The sequence below is a fragment of the Pantherophis guttatus genome, chromosome 3, assembly GCF_059756535.1.
Source record: "Pantherophis guttatus breed Tessera chromosome 3, ASM5975653v1, whole genome shotgun sequence".
In the NCBI taxonomy this organism is placed as follows: Eukaryota; Metazoa; Chordata; class Lepidosauria; order Squamata; family Colubridae; genus Pantherophis; species Pantherophis guttatus.
Genome location: NC_142065.1, coordinates 194559729 through 194582004, shown reverse-complemented (window position 1 = coordinate 194582004; position 22276 = coordinate 194559729).

The window sequence follows — 22276 nt, the reverse complement described above, 5'->3', positions numbered from 1 at the left end:
TAATTTACTTTGTAAGTGAAAGATATTTTTCCCCGTGATTCTAATAAACACTTTATAAAATAACTTTATTTATGAGGAATTACTAATCGGCATAAATAAGTTGGCTTTCCATTTAATAAATGCAGGCTAATACTGGAATGAGATGAAGCTATGTCATGGGGTGAGACTAATACTTATTTCAGCTACTGTTCTTGAGTAATCAACAGCAGCAGTTAGAAACGCAGGTTATTAGACTAATTAACACTTTTGCTTAGTTATTCCTAACTCAATACAACAGCTGTCATTCTCATGCTGATGCTAACTGAATAATCGTCAACACATCATTCTTAGGAACATAAGTCTAGATTGGCATCTGATCGCCATGTGACATTGTCCGTGAATGTATTTAGATGCTAAACCCTTTGTTCAAAAAAAGAAGTTTCATGCAATACAAAGCACTGTATTACTGAATTTTGGCAATCTATCTGCTCAAACATTTCCATTTCCTGTGGGTTCCCGCCTAGCTGGAATATGCTTTTCTGCAGTTTCCAAGTAACACATATGGTTTGTTTGTTCATTCATTCATTCATTCATTCATTCATTCATTCATTCATTCATTCATTTTCTATGGCTGTCCACTTGTATACAGTCCTGGGAAGGCTACAAGAGTTAAAACATCAGTACAAACAATTAAGACGGGAATAGAAAATTACCATACTTGGGGAAGTAATTATATTTTGCAAAAATAATTCAGGCTCAATGGCTTGGCCCAGTGCCTATGGAAAGAGCCAAATCACAAAAGAGAATGAATGAAAAGGCTCAGATGATTATAACTGTAGAGTCTGACACGGAGGGAAACATGTCTAGCTTTTATGAATCAAGATTGGCTTAAGGTTTAGGGCGCTTAAATGTCACAGGTAGCATTTTAGATTGTAAAATTAGTGACTAGTGCAGGTGATATTCTGTGTTGGGGACTGGGGAGTGATTTTATTATATCATACTATATTAATTTATTTGATTCTTTTTATTAGTTTTATTGTTTTAAATGTGGTTTTATATTCTGTAAGCTGCCTTGAGTCTCCATGGGCTAATAGGCAGCAATATAAATTCAATAAATAAATGAATAAATAAATAAATAAATAAATTAGGATCTACCCTTGTTGAGTGACCACACACACAAAGGTTGAGAATATATGTGGTAACTTTATTGTCTTACATAGTGACATTATATAGTTTGTTACTTTCAAGTTACAGCGTACTTGGCAGAATATCATTGGCTCACAGAATCTTCCAGGTAACTTAAATCATAGGTTAATCATTACTGCTTGCTTAAGCACTTCTAATATTTAGCTATAATTAAAATCTAACACACATCCCACTTCCTCTCCTCCTGTTCCTCTTGTTTACAGAGTTAGGGTCTTTATCTTCTAATGTCATTTCCTGGCACTTACATGCAAATAACCTTCCTTATCTGAGGTTTGCCATCCAAAATAGGAAAATCCCTGCACATATGCAGACTGCAGATTCCTACATACCCTCAACTTTTTAGTATAATAATAGAAACTATCTTTTCCTGTAATAACAAATCTATCCAAGATCAAAGTTTCATCTTTTTCCACCTAAAGCACTGTCAGATGTAAATGCCTTATTCTCTAATGTGTAAATAATATATGAACGGGGTATCAGGGGTTAACTTATTCTTCACTTCTTAATGTATTCATAATTCACCACTCCCACTTATAGCTCCACCCATTGTATATATAAGGAGCCATCTACACCCTTTTCCTCGCTTCTATCTGTGAATATTCAGTGAATATAGAATGCCTATTGTAAATAAAAGGAAATATATTTAAACCTTTAACTCTTACTAATATTATTGAGTCTGATCCTGAAAATATTGCAACAAGCTGGTAGCAGAGGATGGTTAATTGACTCAATAAAAAACTTAAAAATGTCTAAGAAAGATAGGCCCAACACCAGGGCCTACAGCAAAGAAATGGAAACAGAACAAGAAATAATCAACGAATCCACAAAAGCAATTTCGAGAGAATCCGAAGAATACACCACTGAAGACGAAGAAATAATAGATGAAATTGATGACCAGAAGGAAATCGAAATAGAGAATAACGAACTCAGGTCAGAGATATTAAAACTATTAAAGAGCCAGAAGAATGATGAAAGCCTCATCGCGAAACTCCAAGATATGCTGAAGAACAGCGGAGCAACGAGAGAGAAAAACATCACTAATGAAAAGTCTAAAGACCCAAAAATAGTGAGTGATATGACTGCAGAGAAAGTCATTACGAAGAAGAAAAACGGTGATCCCGCGCGAAATTTTGAATGGCAGCCATCTTGGTTTCAACAGGCCTCCAGGGTGAGCGAAGCAGAGCCAATCAAAATGCTCAATTCAAAATTTCTGGCGCGAAAAACGTTATCAAACAACGAAAACGAAAAAGAAGATTCAAACTCCTCAGAAGAATCAGAATCAGAAAGTGAAGATGATTCAACAAACTCCCAAATAAAATCAGCAATGAAAACGCTTTTTGCTGCATTTGGGCCAAAACTAAAAATTAACAAACAGCTACCGAAGAAGCGAGCGAGCAAGCCGATGCCTCAAGACCTGCCCGCTCCCATCCTGACTACGAGAACGCCGACGCCCGAACCCAGAGAGCCCTGCCGGTACCGCCCTACGCCACAGACCGAAGCAAGCACCAAAGCCCTCAGGGGAAGAGGAAGAGCAGCCGCCGTCGTCAAGACTCCCAAAATCGAGCCAGAGACCGATTCATCTGAAGAGGAGCAGAACGAGCGAGCCACAATGGAGAGAACCTTCCACGACGACTCCAAAGAAGAAATGGACAACGCGCATGCGCAAAACTACGCAGACGGTCCGGGAAGACATGAACTGGCGAGGAGACCATGCAGACTCGTTGCGAGCATCCCCATGCCGTTTTGCAATTTTCTACACTTGCGAGACCACGGACTACCTCAGGTTGTAAGTAATGGACACAATAATGTCGGAAATTTACCCAGTGACTTCCCAAAGCTAAGGGTTGATGGCGTTAATTTGCAAGAATGGTATCAACAGCTCCAGGTTGTCTTTATGAAGGAAAACTTATTATTTTTTATCACTAGTCCCCCAAAAAGACCTTGGACTCTAAAAATAGATTGTTTACACCATAGAGCATTTTTCTTAATAATATCTAGTGTGTCTCCTGCAATGTATCATAGCATTAAGCCAAATCTGACTGTTTCAGAAATCATTCAATGCATGTTTAATTTGTTTCACAGTGACAGTGTAGCTACCACCACAAGGATGTCTAAAGATTTCTTTTCATCTAGGGTAAAACCAGGGGTTTCCATAAGTGAGCATTTAATATATTTAAACAAAATAAGAGCTGAGCTGCATTTGAGGGGGGAGGTGATTTCAGACCAAACAATGAAAAGTGTTATTATCAACTCACTTGATTCTTCATGGGACAATTTTATGTCACATTTAGACACTATCAATCTAGGATATTTATCCATAGAAAGTCTATCCAATAAATTGATAGCAGAAGACAATTCAAGAAGGAATCGTTCTAGCAATCACACAGAACACAAACCATATAGGAAAGTAGCTTTCCAAGAAAAATATAATGAAACATTTAAATGCCACAATTGTGGATCCAGGGAACACAATAGAAGAGACTGTCCCAAAATTTCAAGAGAAAGGCATAGGTCAGAATATAGAAACAAATACAATTATAGACAGTCTTCCATAGATAGACATAGATATAGGAGCCCACCAAATTACAAAGAGAATAGAGGGGGCAGAGATAATTCAAAGGATAGAAAATCTGGCTCACTGAACGGGCTAAATAAACAAGACAACACTAACATACAGCAAAATGAGAACAATAATTGGCTTATTGATTCTGGAGCAACTAATCACACCACTAATAACAAAAATATATTGTCTTCATTTGCAGAAGATAAATTTGTAATAAAGGTAGCTAACCAAGAAAAGGTGCAAGTATTAGGTAGAGGGAATGTAACCTTGCCTGGTCTAGGAAAAATAGAGGGGGTATTGCTAATACCTGAGATACCTCATAACATACTAAGTGCTATAAAACTAAGTAGAGATTCTGACATTAACATTGTTTTTTCAAAAGGAAAAGCGATTTTTGGAGAAGAATAAAATAAATATAGGCACAGTGATGATTAAAGGAGGCCTACCTTATCTGATAACTAAGGAAAAATGGTTGCATAACATTGACTCAAATATGGAAGATTGTATTGAAGTAGATGATGAAAATATTAGCAATAGTGACAATGATGAGTGTAAAACATCTCATGATCACAAAGATGCACACAATGAAAAAAAACCAAAAATAGGTAAGCCAATTCATGATGAGTGTGCTCACATCTTACATAGGAAGTTAGGACATGCCAGTTTTCCTGTAGTACAAAAAATGACTGAACACGCAGAAGGTGTTAAAATAAAAAATTGTGAAAACTATTTGGAATGCTCAGTATGTAAATCTACAAAACTAAAAACTAGCCCCAGGCCAAGAAAATCTACTAGATCAACTAACAAAATTTTTGATTTAGTACACATGGACTTAGTTGGTCCATTAACTCCATCAATCACTTATAGAAAACGTTACTTCCTGACAATAGTGGACGATTATAGCCGCTATGGGTTTGTTTATACATTAAAACACAAAGATGAAACATTTCAAAAATTTAAAGAATTTTACAAACGCATAGAAACACAACACAACATCAAAATAAAACAAATTATGACAGATAGGGGATGCGAATTCATGTCTAAAGAATTCTCCCAATGGTTAAAAGACAAAGGAATGTTACATTACACATCTAGTCCATTTTCTGCGTTCCAGAACGGGATTGCAGAGAGGAAAAATTCCACATTACAAACCATGATTAGATGCACATTGGAAGATGCTGGCTTAAGCAAACAATTCTGGTCAGAAGCCTTACATTATTCAAATTACACACAAAATAGAACCTGGTCCAGCATTGTAAATAAGACACCATATGAAGTGATGTATAATAGAAAACCAAAATTAGCACACATGCATATATTTGGAGTCACTGCAGACGTACACATACCTAAACAATTAAGAAGAAAGGGAGAAAACGTATCCAGAAGACTCAGATTTATGGGATATGAAACCGGTACTAAAGGGTACAGATTCATTGATAACAATAACAAATTTATAGTCTCCAGAACAGCTGTGTTCCATGAACAGGCTAACTGGTCTAAATTACATCTTAATGAAATATTTCCAAATAAATATAAAGGTACAAAATCTCATGAAGAAGGGATCATAGAAAAGCAAAATATCAACAAAAATAAGAACAAAACCAAAATTTGGACAAATAGCCAACACAAAATTAAGACAGACACATTAACAAAAAAGGAAGCAAGATATTTGCATGATAACGATAGTAAACCTGAAAAAACCATTAGAAACACCAGAAATCAAATGCCAAATAAATACAAGGATTACATAATGCATATGGATGGTGAGCCAACAACACCCAATACATATGAGGAAGTGTTAAAACTCCCTCGTGAAGAAAAGGAAAAATGGGAATTAGCGATGAAAAAAGAGATGGAAAGTTTACAAGGATTAAATGTATTTACACCTGCAATTGCACCTAAGGATAAAACAATTATTGGTACCAGGTGGATATATAAAATTAAGAACTTAGAGGGAGGCAATACTCTATACAAAGCTAGACTAGTTGCACAAGGTTATGCACAGAAATATCCGGAGGACTATACTGACACGTATTCCCCCACAGTAAGAACAGAGAGTGTCAAAACAGCTCTAGTGGTAGCATCAGCACTCAACCTTGATGTATTTCAATACGACATACAGACTGCGTATCTACACGCTAAACTAGATAAAGAAATATACGTAAGAGCACCTCACAGTCAATACACAAACAAAAATGAAATTTGGTTGTTAAACAAGAGTTTATACGGGTTAAAACAATCTGGTAAACGATGGTATGATTGTTTAGTGAAAGTACTTAGAACCATGGACTTCAACGCTACTACTGCTGATAACTGTTTTTTTGTCAAAAAGGATGATGATTACATTGAATTTGTATTGATTTATGTGGATGACATTTTATACATAGGAAAACATAAAGAGAGAAGAGAAACCTTTGTAACCAAACTAAATGAACATTTCTCGTTAAAATCTCTAGGTAAAGTAAACAAATATCTTGGTGTCCAAATTAATAAGACTAGAAGGGGATTCAAACTTACTCAGAGAGATAAGATTGTAGAACTTTTAAATAAATGCAATTTAAACAATGCCAAACCTTGTGATACTCCTATGCAAACTGATTTTCTAAGAAATACTGATGAATCTTCCCCCGAATTCAAGGATAACACATTTTATAGATCAATCATAGGTTCACTTCTTTATATATCTAATTGGACTAGACCAGATATCGCCTTACCGCTCAATCTATTATCCAGACATGTCAGCAAACCAACAATGTATCACTGGGAAGCTGTTAAAAGAATTTTAAGATATCTGAAAAGTACACTAGACTTTTGCTTAATATTAGAACCTAAAGACAATAAAGAACCAAAGCTTACATGTTATGCAGATGCAGACTGGGCTGGAGACACCTCATGTAGAAAAAGTACATCTGGTTATATATTTCTCTTAAATGACTGTCCAGTTTATTGGTACACTGGTAAACAAGAACTAGTGGCCACTTCAACGACAGAAGCGGAATATGTTTGTTTATCCAAAGCTGCAAATAACCTTGTATGGTTTAATGATTTAATTTCAGATGTTTGGAAAAAACCTGTTTTGCCTTTTGTTATGCATGAAGATAATAAAGCAGCCATTGAAATATCTAGATCTGATGCCATTGGACAAAGGTCCAGACATATAGATATAAAATTTAAACATGTGAGACAATTATCTCAGGATGGATTTATTAAAGCAGTGCATTGTGATACCTCAGAACAATTAGCTGACATATTGACAAAGCCTTTACCTTCTAAGCAACACAAATATTTAACTTCTAAGTTGTATGTATTGTATTGTCCTGAATCTGAGTGTAATTGGTGTTGTATAACGAATCGGCATTTAGAGGGGGATTTGTCAGATGTAAATGCCTTATTCTCTAATGTGTAAATAATATATGAACGGGGTATCAGGGGTTAACTTATTCTTCACTTCTTAATGTATTCATAATTCACCACTCCCACTTATAGCTCCACCCATTGTATATATAAGGAGCCATCTACACCCTTTTCCTCGCTTCTATCTGTGAATATTCAGTGAATATAGAATGCCTATTGTAAATAAAAGGAAATATATTTAAACCTTTAACTCTTACTAATATTATTGAGTCTGATCCTGAAAATATTGCAACAAGCACAAAGTCCAGAAATGGTTTCCAATTTGAAGTAAAGGTATTTATGTTTTTTTTTCTTTAATCAGAGCAGTCAATTTAGCCATCTCTGCTAACTCCATCAGTTTTTGCAGCCATTCATCCATTTGGGGGTCAAGGTGATCTTCCATTTCTGTGCGTAGAGTAGTCTTGCTGCTGTTTTCCAAGTCTTATTCCATTAAACCCAAAAGAAAAGTCTCTGGTATGAGGGGATGTTCAGTAAAGAAGGCTGACAGACGGACAGAAAGATAGATGGATAGAATCCATGCCTGTGACCTTTATGGATGCAGAAGCTTAGGAAGCTGCGTCTCAGCTTTTATTTACTGGAAGGGCTAAATTATTACTTTAATTGTTAATTTTTACCCCTCGTTTTTCCATGATCACCTCTTCAGAGCTGTGGTGACAGTAGTTAGAATGCAGTACTGCAGGCTACTTCAGCTGATCACTGGCTGCCAGCAGTTTGGCAGTTTGGGTCTCACCGGCTCAAGCCTTCCATCCTTCCGAGGTTGGTAAAATAAGGACGCAGATTGTTGGGGACAATATGCTGATTCTGGAAACCGCTTAGAGAGGGCTTTAAAGCACTGTAAAGTGGTATATAAGTCTATTGCTATCCATCCCTATTTCTTCATTATAGTAATAATCCTATATAATAAGTTCAGTTGAGTGAACTTCTCTTGTTAAAGGGGACTAGGATCTTCCAGTTCCTTATTCATCATCTTAACCATTGCATCTCAGTGGTTTTAGATGAAATGCCATGAATTTGGATCACCCAGGTGCCTTATATTTCAAGGTTTTGCTAATCTGCTCATCTGGGGAACATAACAGCAACAGAATCCATATAAAACTATGGAAATGCTTAATTTGATAGAAGACCAAACTTATTAAACAACATGTGAAATAATGACACTATGTTTAGTTTAATAATTAAGCTACACTAAACTTATTTATTTATCATATTTATGCCTGCTGCAGTCGCAGGACTTTAGTAGTTTACAGTAATTGCAAGTAATACAAGCATTTAAATTACATTTCCATGGTTGGAACTAAATGCTGTATATATAAAATTTCATAACCGTAAATCAAAAATATAATAAAAAAGCCCCAATTAAATAAATGTCTTACATTCACCTCTGGGGGTAGGGGAGGAATCAGATTTCAGGAAATGGGGCCAATCTCCTTTCTTAGGAGAGAGCCTGCTCCATAAAGCAAGTCACCAACATTTCTTTCTGATTTGCTAGCTATGTTTTAGTCAGTATAGCAGCAATAGGAAAAGCACACACATACCTCTTAGCAGCATTCACATGCTATCATTTGTCATCGTGGCACATAACGGTAAACAGACATTAGAGATACTATCTAAAGGTCAAATCAAGAAAAGCAATTGATAAATTTTATCAATGACTGAATAATATAATAATGGATTAGATTCTTTAAGTAGTACAGCGGGTGACACAGAAGCTAGCTGCTATATCCCCCCATAGGTAGGATCTTCACCTGACTTTGAACAAGCAGGCTGCTGTTTCTTCAACCAGCAGGGGGCTCTTGTGTTTTTGCCTTATACTTCTTGTTTTATTAATAACTAGCTGTACCCGGCCACGCGTTGCTGTGGCCCAGTCTGGTGCTTCCGCTGGGCTAAAAGAGCGAGGCTGAAGTTCCAAACTCTCCATGAACATTTGGTGGGCGTGGCCAACTCAACTTCACTCACTTTCATCAGTCACATGACAGCCCCCGAGCCACGCCTACCCAGCTGGTGATTAGGGCAGAGAACCGGTTGCTAAAAAATAATGGGAACCACAAAATCCTCTCTCTCTGTCTCCCCCTCTCTCTTTGTATCTCTCTATGTCTCTCTCTCTCCCCCTCTCTCTGTATGTCTCTATGTCTCTCTCTCCCCCCTCTGTATCTCTCTATGTCTCTCTCTCTCTCCCCCTGTATCTCTCTATGTGTCTCTCTTCCCCCTCTCTGTATCTCTATGTCTCTCTCTCCCCCCTCTCTCTGTATCTCTCTCTGTCTCTCTCTCTCCCACCCTCTCTCTCAGTAGCTCTGTATGTGTCTCTCTCCACACCCCCCCCCATCTCTCTGTATTTCTCTATTAATCTCTGTCTCTGGCCCGGCCTCTTCTGCATCCCCTGCCTTACCTTTTCAGGCCAGGCCTTCACAGCTCTCCGCACCACAGCAGAAACTCGGAGGGCCCCTCCATTCTCCCTACACAGATGTTCTCTGGGGGCTCAATGGGGAGACGCATAGCAGGGAAGGGAAGGGAAGGGAGGGAGGGAGGGGGTGCGGTGGGGGTTTGAGGCTGGTTTAGGGCTTCCCACCCGAAGGAAGAAAGCGGCAAAGGCAGGAGCCATGCACACCCCACTGGACCCCTGCTGCTCAGTTCTCCTCCCTCATCTGCCAAGGGCAGGGGAATGATTAAATCTCCCGCTCTTCCAGGTGAAACGAAGGAGGGCCGGCCATCCTTCCTCTTGGCCATTTCCGCCCCCGAAGCCTCCCTGGAGCCCGTTTTCTGCCAGAGGCTGAAATTTTTTTGTAGGCTCCGTGAACTGCCAAAGCGTCCACCTGGGAATCAAAGGCGGCACTGGTCAAAAGTGACCCTGAGGCTCCAGTTGCCTCCATCTCCTGCTCACTGACTGGATTTGCATAGCGCCGGTTAGCGGCTGTCTTTCTGACCTGGGGGCCCATGGTAGTGCTGGGCCAGGCGCGATTCGGGCCAGGCGAGGGACGGAGGGTTCCCGCTCGGCAAACCCAGGAGCCCCAAGAGTGGCTGGCGAGGGGGATGGGCAGCAGCGGCAGGCGAGGCTTGTTCAGGGGGCAGGCGGGGGAGGGGGAGGTCAGAGCCAGGCTCGGGCGGGCCCAGCCCAGCCCTAGAAGTGCAGGCTGCGAGGGCTTCCCAGCGGGGAGCCGGCTGCCTACCTGCTGAGCCTGGTGGCAGGATATGTCCCTCGGTGTCTCTGCCTTCCAAATGCACAGTTTCTTAGAAGCAATATGGAGAGTCTAAATATAAGGAGCAGAAATCTGTTGAGCGTAATCAGGGCTGGGAGGCTGCCATGTTGGTTTTATGTCCAGCAGATGGCACTGTTTTTCAATGTTTTTCAATGTTTCTCAATGTCTTTCAATGTTTTCCAATGCTTTTCATGCTTTTACCTGTCACAGGTGTAACATGTATATAATATAGGTATAAAACAACACGCCCGTAGTTGAATGCAACGTTGTGTCAAAATTTGAAAGCAATCGGTGAAGAACTTTTTGAGATGTGCGGTTATGTACAAACAGACATTTACATTTTTATGTATATAGATTTACTCTTTCCTCTTTACATAGTTCTTTTCCTGTTTTTTCCTAGCCATTGCTCAGAACCAAACATCTGCTGCACTCTTTTCTCTTCATATATGTACAGTAGTGGCCAAAATTGTGGAAACCTTTTGGGAAAAGTGTATTTTTGAGGTTTGATGGCTAATAACACCACTTTTTTTTTTTTGGATTTTCAAGATAATCATATTCCGCTGCTGGAATGGCCTGGGAATAGCCCAGACCTTAACCCAATTGAAAATCTATGGAGCCGACTAAAGAAACTTGTTAGTCAGAAGCGACCCAGCAATAAAACCCAGTTAATAGAAGCAATCATTCAATCTTGGTTTCACATTATAACAGCTGCAGAACTAAAAGACTTGGTTCACTCCATGGGAAGACATTGTAAGGCTGTAATTCATGCTAAAAGTTACCCAGCTAAGTATTCACTGACTTGATAATTTTTGTATATCTCATTTTTTCTACGTGTTTCACTTTTCTTCTTTATACTGTAACTGCTATTCTAATAGCAAATCCTTCTTAAAAGATATGGCATTACATTCTTGATTAAATTATCTTTCCATTGATATATAATTTTATGGTAGTACTAAAAAAAAAAAAGTGGTGTTATAAGCTAGTTTTAGAAAACACATTTTTCTCAAAAGGTTTCCACAATTTTGGCCGCTATCTGCTCCGTGGTTTACTTTGAGCTTTCTAATTCAGTTTCTGAGTTTCATTTTCTTTTCTATGACTGTCCAGAGGGCCCCAATTCTAAATTTCTTTATTGCTCCTAGTTGTCTAACATTTCTGTCAGCAGCAACAAGTCATCTCCTCTTAACTTGTATTCTATCTTTGCTGTATTTTTTTAATAAGTTAATCCTTGATTTATGACTATTCATATAATGAAGGTTTGAAGTTACATGGAAAAGATGTTTTACAACTTGTTCTCACTGCTACAACTATAGCACCACCTCCTCCATTGTCATGAGATAGCAATTTGGATGCTTTATAACTGGCTCACATTTAGAAATTTACAATGATTACAGACAAATAATTACATGACTGGTGACCTTCCCATTGGTTTTAGACAAACAAAGAGAATTGGGAAAGCTGGATTCACTTAATAACTATATGATTCACTTAACAGCCAAATGATTTGCTTAATATCTGTGGTAAAAAGAATGATAATAAAATTGGATTTGGTCACAAGATAACTCCCTTAACAATCACATTTCTCAGTAACTAAAGTTCTGGCCTCATATCCCTGGCATATGGTGAATTTTGAGACCGTATATAATATGGATAGACATGAATTAACAAATGAAATGAAAGAAGATAAAGAAAAGGAACACCATATATTTGAATAAAGTTGATCTGACATTGTGGATTGGAGTTAATTAATACATTCAGGGAACTGAAGTTGACAGTTTAATTATGAAAAGGCTGAAAATTGTGTCAGAAATTGTGAAATGGTGTCATCTAGATTGTGTGTATTAAAATAAGCATCCATCGATTTGGTGATAGTTGCTTGTTACATAAGGGAAGAAGTAAATATGAGTTCCACATATTTATACATATACATGTTATGTACATGTAGGAGTAGCATTAGGGGATCAGATGCAATAAGAAGAAAATACAAAAAATGAATATAAATTTAAAACATGGTCAAGCTGACTGTATTTATTTTGTTCACTTATTTTCTTATACGATTTATATAGTTGCCTATCTCATGATAATGACTGGTTGCCTATCTCATGATAATGACTAGTATACAATGACTAAATGATGAAAAACTGAAATAATTGGTGAAGGATACAAAGGTGATACAAGGCTTTAAATGTGTAATAAATCCTTTTCTTAATACACATGGCAAAAAAAGAAAGAACAGAAATAAAGCAGAATTAATGTCAGTGACCGGAAACCACTTATGGACTTTTTGCTGGAAAAAGAAAAACGATTTATGGGTTTGAAGATTAGAAAGGGTAACCTATGGAAAGAAGACAATTATGAAATAACCTTAGAGAGAGGTAAAATATAAATGCATTTATAACTACTGTCAAAAAGATTGGAAGCTGCTTCTTTATAGTCATTTTCCTATTTCTATTTCCTTTCTTACTTATTCACTATTCTTCCTTACTTCCTTTGTTTCGTGCCTAATATTTGTATTGTTTTTATCTTTATAAGTATGTCTTCAGTAAAAAAAAAATATGTTTAACAAAAGAAACTAAAGTAAAAGTAAAGGATTGTACAAGTGAGTGCTTTGTATGATTTTTTTAATGAAAAATATTAGATGATATATGAATTCCCCAATAGAGTGAGTGTAAGGCAAACTCAAAGAAATAGAATATGGATGCTGCTTGGACCAAAAGAAAGTAAATTATATTACATGGTGTGACAGTGTGGATTTAGGCATATTAATGAGAATGATTTGCTGCAGATATTAGAACAGGGGTGTCAAACTCAAGGCCTGGGGGCCAGATCCAGCCCATGGAGTGCTTAGATCTGGCCTGCAGGGCCACCCTGGAAACAGCAAAGGACCTGTGGTGCCTCTGCCAGCGAAAACGATGCTTGCAAGGGCTGTGGGAGGCCCTCCTGAGCTCTGTTTTTGCTAGCAGAGGGTTGCAGGAGGCCGTTGTAGCTGAAAACTGAGCTCAGGAGCCTGTTTTCGCTGGCAGAGCACTCAAGCCACCACAGGCGCCCCTAACGAGTGATGTTGAGCTGGCCATGCCCACCCTGGCCATGCCCACCCCGGGCGCCTGAGGTCAAGCACAACCGTGATGCGGCCCTCAATGAAATCGAGTTTAACAGCTCTGTGTTAGAGCATATATGATGAAACTATAAGTGTGAATTTCAAAATGTATATATTAACAACAGAAGTCATTATATTTGACAGAGACATAGAATGAACAATTGCAACAAATATATAAATTGTAAACTGGAGCAAAGTGATGTTGTGGCTCCGTTGCCTGAGCCTGGGCTATCGACAGATGCAGACTCTGAGAGTGAGGGGGAGCAGTTGGCAAGGCCTCCCTCTCCAGGACCCTCCTCTCTGGCAATGCCTCTGGAGGACACCGAAGGCCAAACGATAGGCTCAGAGCCAAGCACATCCCCGCAGCCACAGGTGGACAGCGACGAGGAAGATAAGTGCTGGCTGGACCCTCAACAGAGGCGCAGGGAGAAGCGTGCACAGCAGAGGGGAAGGCATGCCAGAGATTAGCTGAGTCACTGGACCACACCCCACAGGGTATAAATGTGGGTGTGGTGGACAGTTCAGTTTGTGACGAGCAAAAACTGGAAATACTCCATGATCTCTGCTTTACTGGACTTTGCCTGCTTTATCGGACTGCATTTGGACTAATTTTTGTTTTCTGTGAGTAAAGTCTGAATTGGCAGCTAGCCACTGGGTTGCTGCCAGCTTTATCATCAAAGAGTTTTGTCGTGTGTCTTATTAACTCTGGGCTGTCTGTGGGGGTGTGTGCATGGTACGGGGACAGAACAAGGCCTGGGGGCCAGATGCAGCCCACGGGGTGCTTAGATCTGGCCTGCAGGGCTGCCTGGAAACAGCAAAGGACCTGTGGTGCCTCTGCCAGCGAAAACGATGCTTGCGAGGGCTGTGGGAGCTCTGAGCTCTGTTTTTGCTAGCAGAGGGGTGCAGGAGGCTGTTGTAGCTGAAAACTGAGCTCAGGAGCCCGTTTTTGCTGGCAGAGCACTCAAGCCACCACAGGCGCCCCTAACGAGTGATGTTGAGCTGGCCATGCCCACCCTGGCCATGCTCACCCTGAGCCCCTGAGGTCAAGCACAACCATGATGCAGCCCTCAATGAAATCGAGTTTAACAGCTCTGTGTTAGAGCATATATGATGAAACTATAAGTGTGAATTTCAAAATGTATATATTAACAACAGAAGTCATTATATTTGACAGAGACATAGAATGAACAATTGCAACAAATACATAAATTGTAAACTGGAGCAAAGAGATGAATTTGTATATACAGGTAGTCCTTGGCTTACAACCACAATTAAGCCCAAAATTTCTGTTGCTAAGTGAGACAGTTGTTAAGTCAGTTTTTCCCCCATTTTACGAGCTTTCTTGCCACAGTGAATCACTGCAGCTGTTAAATTAGTAACACGGTTCTTAAGTGAATCTGATTTCCCCATTGACTTTGCTTGTCAGAAGGTCACAAAAGGGGATCACATGACCCCGGAACATTGCAACCATCATAAATATGAGTTAGTCGCCAAACAACCAAATTTTGATCAGGTGACCACAGGGATGTTGCCATGGTCATAAGTGTGAAAAATGATTATGTCCCTTTTTTCAGTGCTGTTGTAACTTTGAATGGATGAATGAACTGTTGTAAGTCAAGGACTACCTGTATTAGGGGAGTGTTTCCTAATGATGTGAAAATGAATGGAAAAATTGTACCATGCAAATGCTAATACAATGCTGGTGATCATATATAGTGTATTGCAAGGAAATGTTTGTCAGAGAGAGAGAAAAAAGACAAATTGATAGATAGATAAGAAAGAAAGAAAGAAAGAAAGAAAGAAAGAAAGAAAGAAAGAAAGAAAGAAAGAAAGAAAGACAGAGTATAGATAGAGATAGAGATAGAGAGAAAGAGAGATGATAGAAAGAAAGATTAGATAGATAGATAGATAGATAGATAGATAGATAGATAGATAGATAGATAGATAGATAGAGATTGGACACACAAGGAATTTGTCTTTGATGCATATGCTGTCAATGTACATAAGAGAAAAGATACATTCATCACGAATCATAAGTACAACAATGATAGTCATAGGATACAAATAAGCAATTGAATCATACTAGGAAACAATATAAATCGTAAGGAAACAGCAACAAGTTATAGTCATACAGTCATAAATGGGAGGAGATGGGTGATAGAAACTATGACAAGATTAATAGTAATAGTAATGCAGACTTAGTGAATAGTTTGATAGTGTTGAGGGAATTATTTGTTTAGCAGAGTGATGGCGTTCGGGAAAAACTGTTCTTGTGTTTAGTTGTTCTGGTGTGCAGTGCTCTATAGCGTCGTTTTGAGGGTAGGAGTTGAAACAATTTATGTCCAGGATGAGAGGGGTCTGTAAATATTTTCACACCCTTCTTTTTGATTCATGAGGTATACATAAATTGTATACATAATGCATAAATTGCCATAAGAGAATGTTTCTGCTCACTTTGTGATATGGAAATGAGAATTGAGTACGCCAAAGAAACAAAACTAACTTGAACAGAGAGGAATTGGAGTGCTTAAGGCAGTCCATGGTAAAACAAGAAGAGATAAAGTCAACCATGAAAAGATGCTGAATGAGCATGGACCAAAAGCAAAAATAAAAGACAAGTATGAAAAATGCTTGAGAAGATTTGAAGAGAATGCAAAACAAGTATTTGAAGGAAGAATGGAAACACAACAAAGTTATCTTTGATGGAGCAATGCTTAATGTAGTATATGACTTTTTTGAAGCAAAGATGATTTCCAGAATAGACATATATGGACACGAAATCATGAAAATGTGACAGAGGCCAAAATAATTTTTAAAAAATTCATTATTGCTTTGATTGTCATTGCCTAAACTACAAGGAATCTAAACGTCTTGCAATTTGCACTATATTTTATCCCATCTGCAAAGTATTTTGAGGAGGTTAAACCATGCTGAAATGCCTTCCTGAAATATTCAGTCTTTTTTGTTCTGTTATCAGTGCTAACTCAAAAGCTGGTATTCATTCTTCTTTACAGACTTGCAGTTACTAACAGTTCCATATGGGCTGTTCAATGCTTTTTTCTTTTCTTTTTTTTCATTTTGCAAGAAAGCTAAAAAAAATTTTTTTCTTCAGTAGCAAGTTATTTCTTGCTCTTCAACTGTCCATGGAATCCAAAACAGCTGGGAAAATCTGTCGCTCGTTCTCTCTTCCTCTCTTGATCTAACCCAACCAAAACAATCTAATATTTCTGTATGTTTATTGCTTCTAACAGTAAGAAGAGAGTGTGAGAGGGATCTTGGAGTCCTAGTGGACAATCGCTTAAATATGAGTCAGCAGTGTGCTGCAGCTGCCAAAAAAGCCAACACAGTTCTGGGCTGCATAAACAGAGGGATAGAATCAAGATCACGTGAAGTGTTAATACCACTTTATAATGCCTTGGTAAGGCCACACATGGAATATTGCATCCAGTTTTGGTCGCCACAATATAAAAAAGATGCTGAAAGAGAAAGAGTGTAGAGAGTGCAAAGAAGAGCAACAAAGATGATTAGGAGACTGGAGGCTAAAACATATAAAGAACGGTTGCTGGAACTGGGTCTGTCTAGTCTTATGAAAAGAAGGACTAGGAGTGACATGATAGCAGTGTTGCAATAGCTCAGAGGCTGCCACAAAGAAGAGGGAGTCAAACTATTCTCCAAAGCACCTGAGGGCAGGACAAGAAGCAATGGATGGAAACTAATCAAGGAGAGAAGTAACTTAGAACTAAGGAGAAATTTCTTGACAGTTAGAACAATTAACCAGTGGAACAACTTGCCTCCAGAAGTTGTGAATGCTCCAACACTGGAAGTTTTTAAGAAGAGATTGGATAACCTTTTGTCTGAAGTGGTATAGGATTTCCTGCCTAAGCAGGGGGTTGGACTAGAAGATCTCCAAGGTCTCTTCCATCTCTGTTATTCTATATATAGACAAACCCCTGCTCCAGCTATAGCTGGTTGTACTTCCCATACAGTATCCAGCTTGGATAGCATCCTATTGTTTGCCTTAGTTTCAATTACTAATGCAGTGATTCCTAACCATGCATATACTTTAACTTAATAAAATAACCCACAGAACAAACATTTGGCAAAGCATCTCCATTTGGCTTAAGTATATATATATTTAAATTATGGTAGTATTGACTGTTCTGAAATAGAAGAGGAAATCAAATATTTCAGGATTCTGAGTGTTCAATACTACCATGATTAAGAAAATATTTCTTTATTCAAAGTAGAACCTTCATCAGGTTTGGGATATGGCAATATTTCCATTGGATTACAGTGGAAGTTTATCCATACTTGGATTCCAGCTCATATAGAAGTATTTGTAAATATATTTAATATTTCAATTTTCTAAATGATCTTAATTAAATAACCTTTATAAAATATAAAATAACCTTTCTTTCTCAAAAGAATAGTTTCGGGATTCAGAACTGAGAGAATGCGCCTGATTTGCTCTTATAATGAATATGTAGAAATATGGAATGATAAATAACCTTATAACGTAAATTAGAAAATATTTCTAATAGTCTCCATTAAAACATAATTGAAATAATGGCATTTAAGTAATTATTTATTAAGCATCCTTATTAGGTATTAGTTTATATCTCTGTATCACTGTAGCAGGAGCAATAAAAAAGAAATGGAAAGTAATAGAAATATACAATGAATTTATCTTATGGTGTTTTTATGGAAACTAATCTTAGCTATGCTATCTCTTTCTGTCTTTTGCATATTCCATAAAAGAATAGATAGATGGGTGTATGTCTGCTGCCTGCCTGCATATCTGCCCATCCATCCATCCATCTATCTACCTATCTATCTATCTACTTACCTACCTACCTACCTACCTACCTACCTACCTACCTACCTACCTACCTACCTACCTATCTGTATGTTGCCAATATATACAATGGAAATCATCATTATACTAAATCTGGGAGATTTTATAATTCCTTAGTTTATATAGGATATCTCTTCAAATTCCAGGAACAAAATAATATTAACTAAATATCAATTAACATAGAATGCATGGAGATAGGTAGACTGGAGCTGTTACCCAGAGTAGACATCAATTTGAATGATAAACATCCCTATGGTTATAGGCTATTTACATATCTAACTACGAGTCAACCTGAGCCCTGTAAGATAATTATTTCAGATAACATTTCCTCAACTAAACATAAAAATAAAATGGGAGGGCAAAAATCAGTGGGAGTGGAAGTGACAACTGTCTTCCAACCAGCTTCCCATTGTGTTTCCTTGTGGGAAATTGGCAGGGAGTATTAGAAACCCTTCCTTCCTTCCTTCCTTCCTTCCTTCCTTCCTTCCTTCCTTCCTTCCCTCCCTCCCTCCCTCCCTCCCTCCTTCTTTCCTTCCAGGACAGATGTAGTTGAGAAAGTCAGGATGTTATCTGGGGGTGTACAAGTGGTGCTGTGTGGGTTGGTAAGAATGTGTGGATTTGCACCAGAAATGCCATGAGGGTTGGGAAGGGCACATGGGTGACCGGCATAGATCATACATCAAATTGATACCCTATGATACTCTATTTCAGCAGTTAAAGTTCATAGCCACAAAAGTTTTAGTAATATATAGATATTTCTTTCTGTGTATATACCTCTGTGTATAATAGGGGATGTGGTGGCTCAGTGGCTAAGATGCTGAACTTGTCGATCAAAAGATCGGCAGTTTAGCAGTTGGAATCCCTAGTGCCGCATAACAGGGTGAGCTCCTATTACTTGTCCCAGCTTCTGCCAACCTAGCAGTTCGAAACCATGTAAAAAATGCAAGTAGAAAAATAGGGACCATCTTTGGTGGGAAGATATAACAGCGTTCCGTGCACCTTTGGCATTTAGTCATGCCGGCCCCATGACCATGGAGATGTCTTTGGACAGCGCTGGCTCTTCAGCTTTGAAACGGAGATGAGCACCGCCCCCTAGAGTCAGGAACGACTAATACATATGTACGAGGGGAACCTTTACCTTTATATACCTCATGTCTTTATTTTTATTGATGCAAAATCTATTTTGTGCATGCTAAATGTCTGGATGGTTACAATTACCTTCATGACACAAAATTGCCCTCAGGTAAGCAGTCACTTTTGCCATTTCTTAGCCATCCAAAAACTACTTTTTGCTCCAAGACAGACCACATCATGATCTTGCATCTTCTTTTTGAAGCATGGGTGTCGAGCCCCGTCCGTGACTCGCCATCGATGGGGGGGACTGGGGAGGACACCTGAGGTCTCTACGTTGTTGGCTTGAAACTACCGCCTTTGCTGGGCAAGATACATCCTGTGTTCCACAGCAGCCTGCTAAAGCCCATAACGGTAGATAATACACCTGCTTGCCTGCCAGGTCCGGTACATACCAATCACTAGGAAATAGATAAGATTCTGGACTCTAGGTTATATAGAGGCAATGTCCAATATTTAGTACAATGGAAAGGATACCCATTTACAGACGCTATGTGGGTAACGGTCCCAGATGTACATGCTGCATGATTACTAAGGCGGTTCCATCGCAAATACCCAGATAAGCCAGGAGGGCCGGGATACATGTCTGATGACAGTAACTCCTCTGCTCTATTCCTTACAGGTGAGCTCCTGGTAGAGGGGAACCGCCTGTCAAGCCCCGTCCGGGAGTCGCCATCGATGGGGGGGGGGACTGGGGAGGACGAGGTTGTTGGAGATACCCCTACTGATGGTGGGAAAAGATCAGATGGCGAACGGCACAAGCGACACATCGATGGTCAGCCGGTGATCACTTGCAACCATTGGAAGGCTTCCGGGCTCCGTCTCGGACTGGCTGATGACATTATAGATGATGCGCTGCCAAGCACGAACACAAACAGAGTGGCAGGAATTGCAAATAATAGTGACCAGCTGTAAGGGGGTATAGTGAACGGAACCGGATGGTGGTTTAGAGGGGGGATACAGGATAAATAGCGCTGCATAGAGATTGCACGTAATGCTGACTTTGTCCCTGCACAATCGGCTTGTTCCATGATTCAGTGGTGCCTGGCGATTAAAGAATTCACAATTGCATCCGTCTATTGGTTTTCTGTGACATCGCATGGACCGGGAAGAGACAGGCCGACAATGGGCTTCCATAGCAGAGGAACAAGAGAGAACAAATAATAATTTCTGTTATAGTGCAAGCTCCATCCTTTTTCTACAAATATTTTGACATGCACATGCATATAAGGGAAGAAATTTGTGGTAAAAATCCTGTGACAGGTTTAAAAAACACTTCAGATTCAGAAGAAGTTCCTCAGAGTGGTGCGATAGTCTAGAGGTGGAGCTCTCACCTCATGATCAGGAGGCTGTGAGTTTGATCCTAGGTAGAGGCAGATATTTCTCTCTCTGGGCACCCTGAGAATATATCTGCTGAACAAAACTCCGCCTTGGTGACAAGAAGGGCATCCGGCCATTAAAACACTCTGCTAGCTCCATTCAGTTGCCCAGACTGAATCCCTTGCAAGGGATTATGGGGTTGTTAAAAGATGATGATTCAGAAGAAGTTCCTATTTAAAAGTTTTCTAGCACACCTCAAAGACTTATTTATTTCTCGCTTACTCTCAAGATGCTAATTTAAATTACCTCTATTGATGAGATATTGCCTTTCCTTCACACTTTAATCTTACTGTCTTATTTTATATTCCTTCATATTCTTCTGAAATTACAACTTGCTTGCTGAAGGAGGATGCAACACCCACACTCACACAAGCCCTTCAGTTGAATGAGTGGTGCTGCTCTAACAACAATGGCTTCACTTTCCCAATTAGGCAAATTAATTAACAATGCTGAAGCAATGATTCCATAATGAAGCTAATTAACACAATGTTTTGTGCTCCCTTTCTAACACACATTTATCTCCAGATACTCTTATTAAGACCATAGATGCAATTAGTGGGTTTCCATTCCCAATATTAATGATGCACAATTCAGAAAACATATATATTAAGTGATTAATTATAAAAAGAGCTCTTTGCCAGTAGACTATGTCTACTAAATAAATCTACCATAAAGCTGGGCAGCCATTTATGTCCATAGACTATATTAACTCTATTAAGGCTGGAGCCTGTGTGGATTTGTTGGTAGTGAAAATAGATTGGAGACTAATAGGTTTATGTTTTCAGAACTTGGGAAGGCAGATATTATTTTCTTTTTTCCTGATTGGGAGAGAAACCTAACACCCAACATTGATTATATCAACCAATAACAAATTTATTCAGTTTGTTTGGTCTGAGCTATAAACTTCATGGCCAACTTTTAAATATTCTTGCTTCTTCCCACTTCCTGATAATTATGTGGTTGGTTGTTTATTTATATTTATTGGCCACCTGATTCCAGTAGATTCTTTTTGTAGCATCCTGTTTGATAAAGAGTTCTGGAGAACTTAGAAGACTTTTCCATTCCATGTTAATTGATGTTAATAAAGGAATTACTTAACCTGGATGATCTCTCTTGGTATCAGTGAATTTGAATTGTCTTATAATATAGCTGGCCTGATTTGACCAATGTGCTAAGTCATGTTTCATTTATTCAAGGTTTACGATCAAAATTACAATTATATGAGTTTATATATTGTACTACTCAACCATAGAGTACAAACCATAATTACTGGGTTCATGTAATAAGCTGAGCTAAAACCAGCAAACCATGTGATGATTAGGGGACTGGAGGCTAAAACATATGAAGAATGGTTGCAGGAACATGGTATGTCTAGTTTAATGAAAAGAAGGACTAGGAGAGACTTGATAGCAGTGTTCCAATATCTCAGGGGTTGCCACAAAGAATAGGGAGTCAATCTA